General features: G+C 54.8%; 1 protein-coding gene across 3 annotated transcripts in view; it reads right to left on the bottom strand.

The window, feature by feature from the left end:
- LOC122372378 (serine/arginine repetitive matrix protein 1-like) overlaps positions 1-15,926 on the bottom strand; it is a 77,527-nt gene that overhangs the window by 34,457 nt on the left and 27,144 nt on the right. Inside the window, exon 1 of one of the 3 annotated variants that reach the window (XM_043349506.1) lies at positions 12,026-12,349. The exons of the other annotated variants lie outside the window; for them this stretch is intronic. The gene's annotated coding sequence lies outside the window, so the exon portion shown is untranslated. Of the gene's footprint in view, positions 1-12,025; positions 12,350-15,926 lie in introns of those variants that run through there. 3 annotated transcript variants of the gene reach the window in all.

Below are 15,926 nucleotides of genomic sequence, written 5' to 3' on the forward strand. Positions count from 1 at the left end.
CTCCGTATCTGCAGACTGGTTTAAACTGGGTTCGCCTGGGATTGTGACGGTATCATCAGCTTACACGACAAAGCTCTGCGTCACCCTGGTCACTCGCTCGGAGACATGTGGGCAGCGAAGCGTTTAAAATCCTTCTTAAACGAACATGAGAGGTCATTCTGATGACATCGAAGTACTGAAGTGGACGGAGTACCTACTACTTATCTATGCCGGTGTAATTAACGTCACGACGCTAGAATTTGGGACACCTTGGTCGGCTACCTAAAAAATTCCGGCTTAGGCAGTCGATTCAGTTTCGCTCCTAGACTCAACGTTGGAAGAGTCCGTTCCGAGTTCCGTTTGCTGCAGCAGTAAGCCCAGCTCGGGCGGCGGGCCGACTGGCACTGGCGGCTGGAGAAAGTGGCACAACAAAAGGTCGAGCTGGAGGATCTGGCAGCCGAGCCGGCCACCTGTCACGAGCAGGGGAGGGTGCAGCCGGTCACGGAGGCAGTGTCCTGATTTTCGTGAATTTGGGTGGAAACCCACACCTAACAGATTCTCTTTGTGACGTCCCGGAAAGCCAAGCGACGTCCCTGACAGATAAAAGTTGATAGGTATATCGAACACCAAAAGCAAACTAACAAAAAGAAATATCACCTCTGTAGCCTAAAAACACGGCTATGCAAAATGACAATAAATATATCCTAAGTACTCAAAAACTCACTCTTACACTCAACTCCCTTTTCCTGGCCAACTGCCGCAACAGTAAACAACGCGGTTTTATTTTATTTTTGTTTTCTGTGCGTCAGATATGGATAAGTTTTTTCCTTTACCATGTGAAGGTAATGCTGCCATATGAAGGAGAAAAGATGTCGGAATAGAGGGATCTGAGGACGTCGTTTTCCACTTTTCAGTTTTAGTAACTGTGCAATGTATAGATAAAAATTAATCATGCGAATATATTACTTGGACATTTATCTATAAGCACGCAACATACCTTTTGTATCAAATTACTGTAACATATTTAATTATTTTTTCCCCTCAGAAGGTCACAGTAACGGGTTAGCGCTGCCCCTTGAACATGCCCTTCAAAAGTAGTTAATTTTGCATATGTTAATAGTGGTTGGGGAAAAAGTTTAATGTTTATCTGTTTGAATTAAAATAAAGCCACCGAATTTCAACAGTATTTATTCAAGTATGTCGTCCTTGGCTTAAAAATACACGCAATGTTGGGGACGTCGATTGACCTTGTTATTCCCATTTAATCGACGTCGGTACAAAACTGAAAAGTGCACAATGATTTCACATTTTTCCAGCCAAGAAAAATTCAGCGTCCACCTTGGAGTTTTCTTAATTGAATTTCATAACAGGAAGCTATGGAAATTAATTTTCCGAGCTGTTTTCCACCTCTTTGTTTGGACGTCTGTTTTTTTACATCAGTCCTCTTGCTCGATATGATATCCCTCTTATGACGTCAATATTTAGTGATAGCCGCTGGCTCTTGGGCTGATTTTTGTTGAAGCATATTTGTTGTTGACTGTTATGTACGATCATGGACAAGAACTAGACATCTTCAAAGTGTTGTTTTGGTGTTTGTGGTGAATGCTTGAATTTTGTATTTTACTAGGGGTAAACTGGCATTACTTTGTGTCTATATATGATCATTTGAGGTGCCTTGAGGTGGTATTAGTCAATATTGCCAGTGAAAATCGCTAATTTTAACCCGCGCCCTGGTGTGGGTCTGAGCCACCTTCGCCCTGGTGGGGGGGGCCAAAATGACCCCCCCCCCGTCTAACTCGAAAACGAAGAGGGCTAGGAAGACGCGGAAAAAAGCAAACGAAAGCCCATAACAAGTACGTTCGAAAGTATTTCGGTCATTTTTTCGCTAAGGTCAATATTGAGGTCGCTAGAGGTCATCATAGGTCAAATTTCAGTGTTTTCGGTGTTGCCGGACATATTCCGCTGTAGCTCGGAAACTAGAAGAGCTAGAGAGCCGCGGAAAAAAGCAATCGATAGCTCTTTTCAAGCTCTTTCGCCAAGGTTCGTCAGATTTGACCTCAGCTCAACGGTTTGGCCTACAGAGGTCATGCAAGGTCAACTTGGCAAATTTCGTTGAAAATGTTTTTAACTATAGCATGCATTCACGAGAAAATAGAGAAACGATTCATGCACCATCGTGCTTGGCTCGTCGAGACGCGTCGAATGATATATAGTTTGACCTCGAAAGGTCATTTTGAAAATTTGACCTCAGGTCAAGGTCATGACCTTACCGAAATAGGTCATGCTGCATATCATTCGATCCGCATTGACGAGACAAACACGATAAACGTCGAACGGAGTCTCTATCTCTATTCAATAACAAGTAAGTGCAGAAAAACCGCTGGTGACCTCTGGTGACCAGGGAGATGACCTAGCGTGACCTCAGCGAGGTCACAAGCAAATGGTTTCACATGGGCTGTGATTTGCTGACCCAAGACACTTCAATAACGAAATATAGGAACAATCACGCCCGATTTAGCTGAAAAACAACTACTTTTCGATTCTCCCATTGACTTATAATGGGGAGCAGCGATGACCTGACCTGACCTTAGGTCACATTTATAAAAAATCCGAGATAGCCATTTTGTAGAGCTGGGTGACATCTTCAAGTACTGTAAATTTTACATCGATCGGATAAAAGCTGTGCCTTTGAGAGAGCTTTGAACTTTTTTAGAGGTGGTGTCAGTTTTGGTGACCTTGTGACCTGACCTGACCTGACCCGAACCCCCAAAAAAAGGACATGATGTAAAAATGTTGAATAAACAGCTATACAAAGTTTCAGGGCGCTAACTCAAGTGGTTTCTGAGTTATCGCTGAAAAACCACAGGGGGGGGGGCCAAAATGGCCCCCCCCCCACCAGGGCGAAGGTTAAGAGATTTAGGTAAGGGCTTCAGTGGCTTAGGCTCCGCACCGATATCGACGTCCTTTTGAAATTGCGACGTCCTCGCGGCTTCAATCACACTCTCCGAAAAATCAATTTCAGGACACTGCACGGAGGAGTCACGGACCGCGACAGGCCGCCGGTCACCGCATCATTTGCTTTGCTGGGGTGATTCACCCGACCGAGGCAATGACACTTATCAGAGGCCGCCTGACACCGACCAAAGCAGCAAAACAAAACAACCAACACATGAATTATGAATATGGAAATGAGAAGAGGACACTGTCCACTGTCCATTGTACACAGTATCTGCTCTATGATATATTTCCATCCGGCTCCGGGACACCCCGCTGCACCCAGCGGTCGCATAATGCATTAACCCTCGCCCGCACATGCCATTTTCCCATCCTAGAACGCACATGGGGGGGGTGGGGTGGTTGCCACCCCCCCCCCGCGCCATTTCGTTCCTGTTGGAGATAGAGCTTAGCAGTAAAGACCAAAAAGATTCTGTGGGAAGAGACGAATCCAATGATACCCAGTTTTACCTCCTCAGGTCAGTCATTGACCTTCCAGGTCAGGTCAAACTAAAAAATGTTGCTGTTTTGGGTCACCGTTGGATATCAAGTGCGCTGCTTATCAAATACCGATGACGATGCTGTTTTCTGGTGCCAAGCCAGCTAGAACCTCTTTGTCACACTATCCGACCAGAATTTTGCTGCTGAGGTCATTTCAGGTCAAGTTAGGTCAAGGTCAATTATATGTGTTTGTATGTCTGTGTGTGTCTGTGTGTATACTGATGTGTGCACCGATTGTTTTTGGGTCCATATCACATGAAATCATGATCTGAGAAGCTTTTACCAAAAATGCAGTCAAAAAACTTCACAAAAAGTAAATTCAGCTTGCCTAAAACGCAATTATCTTAGATGACCTAGGTTGACCTTGACCCTGACCTTGACCCCTGTACATCGTCGAACAACATGTTCCATGATAGGTGGGAGGTAAGACTGGCAAAAAAGGCCGAAATCAGGGTGTCAAAAGCTCACAAGGCCCATGGCAAACGCAAGATGTTGAGAATTGGCCATTTGGGTCATGACATGACCTGAAAAACAAGGTCATATCTCCGAAACCAAAAATCACAGAAACTTGAAATTTTCAGTGGACATCAAGAAAGGATAGACGAGCAGCTATACGAAAAATCAGCCTTCTAGCTCTAAAAATGTTGAGTGCAGAGCAGAAAGACTGCCTGGGGGGGTGGCAACCACCCCCCCCCCCCCCATGTGCGGGCGAGGGTTAACACCTGATCAGCGGCGTCAGGACGATGGCCCCGGTTCGACCCAGGCTTTGAATATGCCCCACGCGATGGCAGGGGCTCTCCGTATGCTGACGTCTTATCAATCCGCGGCAGAATGACGAGACAGGGGTCACGGGGGCCGCCACTCGGCTCGGCCGGGGGCCCGCCGCCGCGCCGCGGAGGGTCGCAGCTGAGTGTCGCCACCGGCACGGGTCGCGACCCCACCTCACGTCGTCAGGACGGATGACGCGTCGACGGACCTCCCCCGGCCTGGTGACGTCACGGGTACTCGGTATAAGATACGGTAGTCCGGCTGTCCCCGCCGAGCCGGCGACCGCGAAACAAACAAGGTCGTCATTGTGATTTATGGTCGCCGTAGGAGGCGCAATGAATTGGTCCGGGAGCACAGAGACCAGTTAGGATGTCATCCACTACCTACCGGTTGCAGACACCGCAATCACAATCCCTCTCCATCTTCCTTTTCTCCTTCATCCCCCTCCCCCCCCCCGTCTTCCTCAGTTTCACCCGTCGTCGTCCGTGCACCACCGCCGCCCGTCGCCCCGACCCATTTAGCGGTGACACAGCCTCTAACCGCTTCACAGTCGGTCTGGCCAGCTAACGGCCCGTCCTGTTTCACCGTGCGGCGAAGGACGGCGCTGCGGCGATGGCGCTGTGACAAATGTGACGCGCTCGGCGGCGGCCGTGACAGCGCCGCTGCTGGCTGTGTCTTGTGCGCCGCCCGGACCTGTGAGCCTTTCGACGGCCCCGTGCAGGCGGTGCCTGGCGCGGGGGTCGGCGAGGGGCGACGCCTCGCTCAGTGCCTCTGTGGAATGTTGACGACTCTCGCGTCCTTCCAGCGCGCGGAACAAGGCCAGCAGCCGGCGGTCTCGGCTGGGCTGGGCTGCCGAGTCAGCCAGTTCGGGGCTGATAGGTCCGGCTCGGTCCCCGCCCCGCCCGACCCACCAGAGGAGGTGGTGGCCCACGTCATCAGCGCCCCGCTGAATCAGCCCGCCGATCCGCCGGGCCGCGGAGAACGGTCCGACGCCGCGGGAGGCAGCTGACACACCGCCAGCTCGGCTCCGGAGAGCTGACTTATCTCAGAGCTGTGCTGAGAACAACCGCAGGACGCTATCCATTGGCAACAGCGTGCCGTCAACAAGCTGCGGTAAACGGAACCAGAAACAGACGGCCAGGCCCGGCACATTCCTACGACCGCGGTCACGTCAGTGCTTATGAATAGCGAGACGGTGGCGAAACGAGACGGTTCTGGGTGGTAGGGTGCCTCATCGATGCAAGCGACTGCTTATGGAGTTTGCTGATTAGTGAAAACGTTGGCATCGGTTCGCCATGCTTCATGGAGCTATATATATCGGAGCCCAGCCAAAGTGCACTAAAATCGTCAAAAAGGGATCTGCATATTTATGAACAATTCCCAGTTTTAACAAAAGTACAATGCAATCTATTTTAGACAACAGCGTATGCAAAAAGGTAAGTAGGTACTTACCTACACCCTTCGAAGCAGCTTACGTACAATAATTGATGTCGGTTCTATGCTGAAGTAACTAATTGCGTCACATCCGACTACTCTGGTCTCTGTTGTCTACATTTCGTAAGAATTCAAGACAATATCTAACAGGAAAAACAAACATATATTTACAATCGCAATCTTGACGAAATAGAGAAAATTAGCACAGTCAACAACCGGCGGCAGGGCTTTCTCCGGATCTGTTGCAAAGTTGCAAGGTCGCAGACTGCAGAGCCATGCAGTAACAGCGGCTTTCCAGGAATATCGCAATAGTATCACATATTTTATCAGAACCGTGATAGCTGATATCGGTCACACCTGCCGCGGGCCCCCTTTCCCTTCGTGACCCCGTCCCTCCCCACCCACCCTGGTGGGTGCCCGGGGCGATCACCCGACCGGTCGATGAGGGCGCTACGATCACTCGACGACCAACATTTGGGCGGGCTATTGCCGCGGGGACCGACTTTTTGAGACCCAGTGATATCATCCACCTCACGGTGGTCTGTCCACCAACTGCGTGGCGCATGGTGGGCCCATTGCCCTTCTCCAAGGACGGTGAAAACGGCCGACCACTGAGCCCCACCCGGAAGTGCCTATTCCGGCGCACAGCGCCACCCCGGGTACGGCCGCTGACCTCTACTGCCAGGCTCGCTCGCCGGCTGCCTCACCCACTTTCCAGAGAGCCAGCGAAGACGGAGACAACGCGTCTCTGGCCAGACATGGCGTGGGTGGGGCTTTTGGCTGCCGCGCGCCTGACCCAGTGCTGCTGAGAAGCGCATTCACCGCTCGGCCGGACGCCGTTTTCAGGCCCAGTACGACCGGTCGGCGGTACTAAGCCGTGATAGCACATCCGCTACCACCGCCTGTCGCCGACACACCAACAGTGCCAGCAGCGTCGGGCAACTCCAACATTGCACAACACCGCAGTCACGACGGTGTCGACGGAGCGCCAGGGACGTCACCCCATAGCCAATCTAAACCCTGACGCGGCGGTCCGTCGACAAAAAAAGGGCGCACTCGGCCGTCGGCGGCGCATCCGGGGTCAGTTGCTGCCCGGCCGCGGGCGATCGATGCCGGCCAGGCTCACTAACCTAGGACACGCCGCCGCCGCCGCCGCCGCCGCCGCCGCGGTGCGGGCGGCGCGCGCCAGTAGTCGATCGCCGGCCGGGTCAACGCTCGGCCCCAGACGCGCGACAAACAGCCGCGCACGCAGACGGCCGTCGGCAGAGAACGGGATGAGCCAGCGCCGGGAAGAGCGGCTGGCTGAGAGCGGAGAGAGCGGGAGAGAGGGAGAGACCAGCTCCGGCCGATGCCCCGAGGGCCGTTGTGTACGACGCCGATGCATAAACTCGCTCCTCTCAAAGCTCGCCGGCCGATCGGAGGGATATCGCTCGACATCTCACTTGAGCGGGGGCGGGGCGATGCCGGTAAACGCAGAGTTCACTGCCGTTCAGAGATTGGGGCTGATGTTTTATCGCGCCTAACCGTTTGAAAAGACTCGCCAGTGAGTATCGATAAAACCCAGCGGAGAAAGCCTAGCCGCCTGGCGCGCCATAGAAAGAGTCGCCGGGTGACATACCAGCCGCCCCGAGGGAAACGACCAGAAAAAGGAGAAAGATCCAAGGCGCGGGGAGCGCCGGCGTCGGCAGGTGGCAAAAAGCAGACCCTGGCTGGATAGGTTAGAAAACCGTCCAGCAGCCGGCGGACGGGCGGCAGTGCAGGCCAACGGCCGGTGGTGCGGCTTTGGAGTATAGAGGGCAGTGCCCGAGTGGCCGACAAACAGTGAAGAGCATGGTGTCCCGGGAGACCAGAGGGCCGCACAGCTGCTGAGCAGTGAACACCTCCTCGGGAGAGCGAGGGGGCGGGTGGCGCAGCTGCCGAGCACCTCTCACAAGCGGTTGAACCTCTCGAGAGGCAAAACATCGCGCTCCAAGTGGAAAAGTAAATACATACCGATATTTTTTCAATTATTTATTAAATCAACAAAATTATTTCATTTTTAGTTGTGCTCACACATGTGTCATTCTAGGACCTTAAATAGCATACTTAAAGCTTCAGTGAGCTATTGATTTCATAAATTGCAATTTAAACATAACGTGATGAGACATTGGCATAAGCGTCAATAATAACTACGCATATTTTCACAATTATCAGATCGATACAAAAGTGTCCTTTCATCGAAATTAGGTTCACATCGCGGGACAAATCCCGCTTCTCCCAAACCTTTCCCAATTTACGCTTAAAGGGTCTACAGCACACAAATATCAGCACTGCCAAGCCCGAGCCATGCCTAATACAGGTTCTTATTTACATATTTGCGGCAGTGTGGCCGCCCCAGCCGCTCAAACTCGGCACAAACAGAGCTCCACTGGCTCCGGAGTTCGGAGAAAGTCGGCGGAGCGCGCCTGCCGAGACGGGAAAGCTACCCAGCGGAGACACCACGCCGAATGGGAAACGGAATGAGAAACGACCGCACGGAATGGAACGCGGAACAGCTGGGCCAAACAGCGTGGAATGGGGCCGGACACAACGCGCGGGATCGTCCGTATTCCATATCCACAGGAAATGTAAGGTTGTGTTGAACAATAGCCGAGGTCGATCGTAGACAAAACAGACACGAAATAAGCTTCAATTGCATGCAGGAAAAATAAAACTGGGTTAATCCAGATAGCATTTCTAGTCTACGGCCGTCAGCTGAACAAAAAGCCAGTCATGAGCCGACAATCTCTGACCATTCCAGGTGTCTCGACGCATTTATATAATTCCTGAGAATAACATTCGTGACCCAGTTACAAATCATGCCGGTGCAGCACGAAGGGAAACACCACACACCACAAACACTGACCGTGGTTTTCCGCAGAATATCACACCGACCTGCGCCGGCCCTTCTCTATCAAGACATTCTCCCATCCCTCTCCCCCTCCCGCCGAGCATGGTAGCGGCTGGAGGAAGACGGACGAGCCTGGCCCTAATGACCGCGACTCCTCTCTCTCTCTCTCTCTCTCTCTCTCTCTCTCTCTCTCTCTCTCTCTCTCTCTCTCTCTCTCTCTCTCTCTCTCTTCTCTCTCTCTCTCTCTCTCTCTCTCTCTCTCCTCTACTCTCTCTCTCTTCTCTCTCTCTCTCTCTCTCTCTCTCTCTCTCTCTCTCTCTCTCTCTCTCTCTCTCTCCCCCCTCTTCCCCTTCCTTAAATGCAAAATTTATTGGATAATGGTACGTCATGGAAAAATGTAGGCAATGTGGTTGCGTTTAGATGCACATCGTTGCACGAGCTCCCCATCCCCATCAATATCAAATAAAATAGCAGATGGCACTTAATTGGAAGATAACAGCATTATTGCTCGTGCCATTCGAGCCAATATTATTTTTTGACAGGGAATATCTCTAGCTCTTTCACTCGGGCGGACCGTTGCTGTCACTGTCACCAACCGTCAACCATCAGTCGTCTTTGCTTGCAGATAGTCGATCTGAAGCTGTCATGGTTCGCAGAAGACACGCCTCTGCTGCGGGCGGCACGGAGAGAAACTTGTCCAGATGTCTCCGGAGTCCCCGACGGGAGAGTTATTCCCGGACCGTCACCTCAGTCCGCGAACTCACAGCGACACAAAATACCCCGCAAAAACGGCGCAGCGTGAACACGCACCGAGAGAAAATCGACAGGGGTGTGTGGTGATGCAGAGAAAATGTCACGAATTTTGACTGTTTCTTGCAGTGCCTGAGAGAATAGGGCACTTGGTGAGATAAGAGATAAAAGGATGGAAAAACGCAGCAGGAGGGAATGAGAGAAGAAGAGAAACAAAACAATTAAGTGGATAATCTGAGGAATCGCAAGCAGAAAACGGGAAAGCAAAAATAAAGCGACCTGCTTGGAACGGATGAAGTCGGAGTGATCGGAATCGCAGGAGGGCAGAATTTGATAGGAGATAGTGGGTTGACTCGGGAGGAGTCAATCGCAGAGGGAGGGGTCGGGCATGACCGGTGTGACAGACCCGTGTCAAATGGGAGACAGCCCGTCGTATTTGCGGCCGCGCTGGAGGTCGTGCTGAGAGCGTGCCACCAGCAGTAGAGTGCGGAACTGCCCGGAGCTGCTCGGAGCTGCTGTCCGGCAGACAATCTGCGCAGCGGTGTAATGTGATGCAACCATGGGAATGCGTAGCACACGGACGATCGTCACCGCTCGTGTCGTAGCGGCGTCACGATGTCTAATCAGCACAGTGAAGGAGGCATCGTCTACCTTATCCACAGGACGGTCCAAACGATCCTCCGCGGCTCTGCGCTGTCATCACGAGCGCCCCGAGCCCCAGCGTCGCCCGCACCCTCATCCGGTGTGGGCGCGACTGCACCGTTATTCTACGCTCACGGACGACACATTCCAAACGTCCTTGAAGGAATGGCCCGCCGGGGAGACATCACATAACAGCTGGTGGCACTTTGAGGAGCGCGGCTGATGGAAAACTGGCGACAATGGAGGGCGCGGCCGCGGGGTAGTGGGAAATCGTCCACATGAAAATGGGGACAGAGAACACAATGGCAACGAGAGATATGAAAGCAAATAAATAAACGCAAGGGTTTATTGGAACATCTATATTAATACGAACCACTTTTGGCGGGATTAACTGACAGTTGACGTAGAAGACGAGGCAGCGGAGTTGAGAAACGTTGAGAGGTGTTTTGCAAGGCGGGGTCGTGGCGTGCATTGTGGTCTGAGGAGAGTTTGGCAGGGGAGCGGTGGGTCCGGAGGAGACGTGTTGAGACACGGTGACCGGTGGGGAGTGGTACAGGAGGAAAACTGTCCACCGGTGAGGTCTGGAAAGGTCCGAACGGACACGCCCCACCGCCGCTGTGGCAGGCGTTAGGCAACATTATCCGAGGTCACCACAACAGCGCGGCGGCGGGGCCACCAACCTCGCTGCCCAACCCAGCCCGGTCCGGCCGAGGGGCCGCTGGGTCCGCTCTGACGCGGCCTAAATTCCAAACGAAGACCGCTGAGGTGGGAGCGAACTCTGCACCATAACGGTGAGGGTGAGAAGAGAGAAGAAGAGAGAGAGAGAGAGAGAGAGGAGAGAGAGAGAGAGGAGAGAGAGAGAGAGAGGAGAGAGGAGAGGGAGAGAGGGAGAGGGAGAGAGGAGAGAGAGAGAGAGGAGAGGAGAGAGAGGGGAGAGGGAGAGGAGAGAGGGAGGGAGAGAGAGAGAGAGAGAGGAGGAGAGGAGGAGGAGAGGGAGAGGGAGAGGGAGAGGGAGAGGGAGAGAGAGAGAGAGAGAAGGGGGAGGGAGAGAGAGGGAGAGACAGAGAGAGGAGAGGCGAGAGGGAGAGGGAGGAGGGAGAGCAGAGAGGGAGAGGAAGGGGAGGGGAGAGGGAGGGGAGAGGGAGAGGGGAGAGGGAGAGGGAGGGGGAGGAGAGGAGAGGGAGAGGGAGAGGGAGAGAGAGAGAGAAGAGAGAAGGGGGAGGGAGAGAGAGGAGGGACAGATGAGAGGAAGAGCTGACCAGCGGACGGGGACGGGTCGCGCTGCTCGTCCGGTCACGGTTGGAGGCCACAGCCACCGGCGAGGACGCGTCCTTGTCACTTCGTGGTCCGCGACGGGTCACCCGACGCACAGCCGGGCCGACAGGCTGGGGCTGGGGCTGCAGGGCTGGGGCGGGGGCTGGGACAGCGGCGACTTGACGCGCAGAAACGCGGGAGAAAGGAGCCGAGCCGCTGCCGGCGGGGAAACGACGCCAGAGTGACAGTGCGTCGAGAAAAACGGCTGCAGGAGTGACAGCCAGGGCAAAGATACGGTCTAGAAAATGACAAAATGTAGAGATAAATACAGTTTTCATATAGTGCTAATAAATTATTTCGTATGCATTCATCATAAATGGGAGAGAGCCTCAGATGGAAACCGATTGTGCATCATGTTTTCTACAATGTACAAATCTGTAATGCACGCATAATCATGCACGCACGAAACACGTCTAGTCAAATACTGCGTCATGCACCCACCGATTCCCGACAGCCATCCACCCCCTGCGTCTCCCTGAGGGCCTCCTCCTCCCGTCCCTCCCCTGGGGAACCGTCTCCGACGGGGTCAGTGCACCGCGGCTGGAAAGCGGCTCTCTCCGGGCGCCGCGCGCCAGTCGCCGACACCCCACAGCCTCGGCGGGAGGAAAAAAACGCGCGCCGACCGGCCGGCCGGGCCGGCTGACCCAGATCGGAGGACGCCGGCTGCGTGGCGCGCCGCCGCGATCGGCGGCGATAGGAGCCGCGCCGGCACGTCGGCAGCTGGCCAGGAGCGTCACGGCCGTCACGGCGGCGTGACGCCGTTAGTGGACCTACCTGTCCGTCCGTGGGTCGGTCGGCAGCTCCCCGCGGCGGGGGCACGGCGGCGACGGGCCTCGGTCCGTGGGCACCTTTCACCAGCGCGGCCAACGACCTCGCCGGGCCGCTGCGCAGAAGCCGAGGGGGCGGGGCGCGCGCGGCACAACACAGCGCGCTGGCGACAGGTCACGGCGCGCGTCACGACCGGTCACGACAGATCACGGTTCGGTCACGGGACAGACGGAGGCGGCTCGACGCTGGTCTGTGAGCGGAGCGGCAGGAGAGCGGAGCGAGTGGCGCCGCGGCCGAGCTGGGCACCCCGGTCCGGTCGGCGGCTGGCAGTCGACTGCCGACGGCTGACCTAGTTCGGCCGGACGGCGGCGAGAGTGGGCCCGGCGGCGCCACCGCGCGGCGGCGGCGGCGGCGGCACCTGTCCCCAGCCGGCCGGCCTGCCGCGCAGCCCTCAGACAGCTCGCCGCCCCGATAGGACCGATACGGCAGGACAGCCAGCAGCCAGCGCGGTGCCCTGCATGGTCACCCTCTGGGCCACACATGACTCTGACGTAGTTTCAGTCCGACATATAGTCCGGCCTGTGAAATCGGCGCTAAGGCTGATGCAACACCCCAAACCACGGAGCACAGTCCGACGCAGAACGGTCCACAGCACCAGCAGCTACGTCAGCTCTAGGCTAGCAGAACAGTCCACAGCTAGCCAGAGCAGCCCGCCCTCAGAGCTGAAGCCGACCGTCTCGAGTCGAGGCCGCCGTCATCACGGGACACATCCATCAGAGGGGCCGGAGAGGCCAAACAACAATAGAGCCCGTAATGAGCCGGCTATGAACTCGGAGGACGGCGCGGCGGTGGAACGCCAGCCCCGGCTGGAGACAAAGGAATGTGGCGACATACTACGCCAATCAGCTGGAAAATCACGGCAGTTTACTACAGTTTATGTGGCGTGTAATTAGATATTTTTATAACTGACGGATCCCGACAATTTGGTTTCATAACCCCCGCAACGTCCCGAATAGCTATAAGTCACATTTTCATAGCACAAAAGAAAACGACTATTTTAACCAGAAAGTTTTATTTTGATTGCATAGCAGCAAGCAACGTATAACACAACGAAATCCGATGGATTTTGCCAAGTTTTGAGAAACTTCTGATGAGGCAGTTGGCTCCTCTGTAGCATTGTCCAATACCACTTATCTGGACCCGCCGAAGGTTTACATCCGCCACCGACTGCCCAACGGTAGGCGTCGGCGCCGGCGTCGGCGGTGGGCGCCACGCCAAACCGCAGTGAGAGCCGCGGTGAAAGTTTCCGCCGGCGGCCGGACTCGAACCCGGCTCTCCCAATTACGGGTCAGACTCGCCAAACAACGCTTCACCCGCGTCCATCAGAACTGACGCGCCATCGGGCCAGGGGCAGAAGAAGCGACGGATTCGCGTTCGAACGCGGCATCACGCACACCCAGCAGTCAATGCAAAGAGAAAGCTGCCGGCTTCTTGACGACGCCAGTCTAGGAGCACTTTTTGCCGCCCCTGCAGCCCGTCACTTTTTATGTAAATTTAGAACGGTTCTCCGGTCATGAGTGTAATAGACACAACCATCGGCTCAAACCGGTCTGGAACAAATTAAAAATAACAGACACGCACACACACATCAAGTAGCAAAACGACGTGTGTTTTAGCACTGCGCAAGCGTGCAATCCCAAAAACAAACCTTATCGGGCGACCTGAGCAAACGTATAAATCCTAACTGATGTAGGTAACTTACATACCTGAAATTCAGATCAACTAATCGCAATCGACAACATATCGCTTAAGTGACAATAAGCGGGAGACAGACATATTCCATATCTATATAACTTCCTTCGAACTTATCCGCTATGGCTAGGTATTTGGACGTTGGAATGCAGCATGCTTTCAGCAGCATCGAGGATATAGATAAATGCGCTATCTCCGTACGTACGTACCCTACAACCTCGCTGTGATTCATTTCCACTATCAGCATTCTTACGGCGAGCGTTTGAGTGGCAGCGCACTCCGCCACACACCGGCGCTAGATTCCAAGTCCAACCCAGCCCGACACGCTATGATTGATTTATTGACCGCAGTCCGACTTCAGGTAAAAAGACGGCTCTTGTGCTTAGACCTCAGGTGGTCCTTTGATTCGTCCAATACGGTTCACATGCCTACCAGCGCCCGGTATAAGGTAGTTACAACCATAATACGGGCTACTGGTTTTGGCAGTTGCTTTTCCTTTTGGAACACGAAAGAAAAGTTTGGAATTCTTTGATTCCTTTGTCTTTCATCTTTTGGATATTATCCATCTTTCATCACAAAGATGCTCCACGACTTCGGTTCCCTTGCAATGCCCGGACGGCAGTGAGCCCGGAGCCGGGAATAACTAGTCAGCATAATCAACATCGCATTCAAACCGGGCATCCCACGACGAAAGCACAATATCCCTTTCATTAGATTATGCTTCATTCCAATACATAATCTAGGCCCACATCTCGAGATAACTGCCAGCTGTACCAAACGGTCGGGGGCCGGATTTGGGGCACTCGTCTCGATCCCGTGCACGGGGCGCCAGCTGTACCGTCCGAAGGCCACCGCCGCTCAGCTGATCACGACCCCGCGGCGCTGGCACCCCGACCGGCGCGGCGGGCCGCCCCGAGCGTCTGTGTTCCTCAGCTTCCCCAGCTGGGGCGGCTCGCCCGCGGGCCACCGCCTCCACCCGGAGAGAGAGGGAGAGAGAGACGCGGCGACGGCAAAAAGTGCGCCGGCCGAGAGCGAGCTTTTTAGGTCGGCGGGAGCGCTGGCCGGCCGGCCTTGGTGCATACCTGAACGCGCCGAGACCAACAGGGAGCGGGTCGGGCGGCGGCCGGCCGGCCAATAAAACGGGCTATCGACGGACGGCAGCTGGCGGCACGGCACGGACGCCGCCGGGGCGTGGACCAGCTCCTGATCTGTTCTCAGAGCGGCCAGCTGTCCGTCTGAGCGAGCGGGCGTGTCCGTGAAGCCATCTGCAGCAGCTCACAAAGGGCCGCAGCCGCCGGCCGAGGCCGCGCGTCTCCCCACCGCGCACACCAGCTGGGGCCGTCCGTCCCCGGTGGAAGGAAGGAAGGCGGTCCGGGCGCCCCTTCTCCTAACTGGGCCACGGCTCCCCGCCGGCCGGCCGGCCGTTCACCTGTCCCCTCTCCTCTCTCTCTCTCTCTCTCTCTCTCTCTCTCTCTCTCTCTCTCTCTCTCTCTCTCTCTCTCTCTCTCTCTCTCTCTCTCTCTCTCTCTCTCTTTCCCTCTCCTTTCCCCACACACAGTCAGGGGTGAGACGGTCGCCAGCCCTGAGCGGGGTCAGTGACCCGGCCGTCCGGCGGTGCGCCGCCGCCTATTTGGGTCACGCGCTCGGACGGGCAGCAGTAATTCATCGTCAGCTAGCCCGCTGTTGAAGCCAACCGCTCCCTACCCTCGGCTCGGAGACACGTTTCTTATGCGGGTGCCGCGGCGGGAAAATGCGGGCACACCACGCGGCCAGGAGTCTAGGACAGGGATGGAGCCTCGTTAAGAAATGGTGCACTGTTCTGCACCGCCTCTTGTCAGCCACTATACCATTGGACCGACAGTAGAAACTAGAAAACATTCAAAACACGCACTGCATGAGAGTAAATCATCGGGAAAAGGAAAAGACAGGAGGACGGTTACGGGAAGAGAGAAGGGCGTAGCTGTGGAATTTCAAGTCACTAGCCACTCATTCATTTGATCCTGCCAGCTCAAGCAATTTAGACGGTATTATGCTGCTAAACGGCACAGAACAGACCAGCGTTTCGAGGCACACGCGATTTCTCAATGCCACATCTTGGCTGTCACGGCCCATCCGGTTCTTCAAAACACCCGAGACTCAATGGCCCAACATTAAC

The sequence above is a fragment of the Amphibalanus amphitrite genome, unplaced genomic scaffold, assembly GCF_019059575.1.
Source record: "Amphibalanus amphitrite isolate SeventyFive unplaced genomic scaffold, NRLGWU_Aamphi_draft 001354F_arrow, whole genome shotgun sequence".
Taxonomy (NCBI): domain Eukaryota; kingdom Metazoa; phylum Arthropoda; class Thecostraca; order Balanomorpha; family Balanidae; genus Amphibalanus; species Amphibalanus amphitrite.